Below are 1,813 nucleotides of genomic sequence, written 5' to 3'. Positions count from 1 at the left end.
CAAAATGATACCAACATTTATCAGCATAAATTCAGCCATTATATCGACTAGCACAGTTATTTAAATACTAAAAAAGTTAACAAAAACACACAACTCCTGGATCTTGTCTGGACAGTTATTCCAATATTTAAATTAATGAAAGTCCTTTTACTCAAGCAAATCACTTCCTGAACCCCTAAAGGAACCCCCAGTGAGAAACAGGGTCCTTAGCACGCTAACATGTTTGTGGGAAATACCGCCACAAGGGCACACTTTTGCAACCTTGATCAGAAAAATTCGGAAGACACTGGTCAAACCGGATGACAAGTGTCTGACACTGAAACTGTGGCCCAGACCCAAGCGAACAATCACAAAGAACTATCAGCGATGGGATCTCTGTTCTCAGCCATGGCATTTGAGTGAGGACTTAGAAATTCCTACGTTATCATGATAGATTTTCATTATCCACCTTGTTCTAGAACAGTGTTCTGTGAGGGCTGAGATGTGAAAGTGAACAACTCAGAGTACATTCAACATTCAGCACCCCCAGACACGCAGGTACCTGGTTCCTCCCCTCACCTCCTGGTGTCCTGGAACCTGTAGTGGCCTAAGCCTGGAACAGAAGTGTGGGCCTGTTGTGACCAAGTCCATCCCAGACTGAACTCATTGGGCCTGCTCCCTGAGAGCCCATCGTTTGGCCTGACAGACCATGAGGGAGTCTGAGCCATTCTGAGCCACTATCTGAAGGACTAAAGCACCCATGCTTCCAAATGATGGTGCCCGACTGCTGACCTCTCTGACTGTGGTCCCGACACTGGGCAGAAATGGGGAGGGAGGGACATCAGAACAGAGAATAGCAGCTGTGACCACAGTGGGCATGGACAGACCAGTGTGGTTCCTGCTGTTATAGGGACAAGGACTCTGAGATGGTTTTATCTAGGACCATTGAGAGGGAGGGAAGGGACTCCTAAAATCCTATCAGCCTCTGTCTCTTCAAACTCAGTGAAGACCCGAGTGGGGGTGGGGCCCCTAGTCAGAGGGGAAGGGAGGCTGGGAGGTCTATGGGCTTGGGGAGTCAGCAGAGAGCCAAGGGGGAGAGCCATGTCAAGATTCTAGAATATTTCTGCTTGGCAGGCTGGCCTCTGGCGGAGGACAAGGGTGGTCTCAGTCAAAGGGGCATCAACACACAGCCCCACAGACCTAGCAACACAAGACCCAACTGAGACAGTCTGGAAGCTCACCTCCAGGTACAAATCAGGAAACCCCACCCAAGGCAGCCATTACACAGGCAGACAGTTGCGCTGGGATCCCTACCCCAGACTCCTGGAGTGAGGGGACAACTCAGTATCCTGGAGAACCTTCAAACAGCCCCAGCCAACAGGGGTGTGGAGAGCCTGGAAGCAGGACTGCGGAAGAGGGCCCCCAGACCCACTCTCCCTGAAGCTGCCTGCACCGGTGCCCTCCTTTCCCACTGCCCTTCCAGACAACGAGACCCGGATGGTGGCATTAGATTAGAACACTTGAGCTGCAGACAACACAGAGCCCCTGAAGGGACTCATACCCCTCCACCTCGGGTCGCAGGCTCCCCAGCCCAGACTGAATGGGGTTTTCACTTCCCTCCCAGATGCTTTCACCCCAGCAGGCCTGCCCAGGAGCCAAAAAGAGCCCGGCCAGCCTGACAGTCTGAAGTCTTGCATGGGGGTCCTGAGACCACCCCCCCACCCCCCATCCAGGGTACAGATCCCCCCTGCCCCCTCCCCCCCCCCCCCCCGTGCCTATCAGGCACCTCCTACCAAGGGAGGGGCTGGGCCAAGCCCACATATCAGACGCCAAG

The sequence above is a fragment of the Acinonyx jubatus genome, chromosome A2 (assembly GCF_027475565.1).
Source record: "Acinonyx jubatus isolate Ajub_Pintada_27869175 chromosome A2, VMU_Ajub_asm_v1.0, whole genome shotgun sequence".
Taxonomy (NCBI): domain Eukaryota; kingdom Metazoa; phylum Chordata; class Mammalia; order Carnivora; family Felidae; genus Acinonyx; species Acinonyx jubatus.
The sequence above is the reverse complement of the archived record's forward strand: the minus strand, read 5'-3'. Positions refer to the sequence as shown.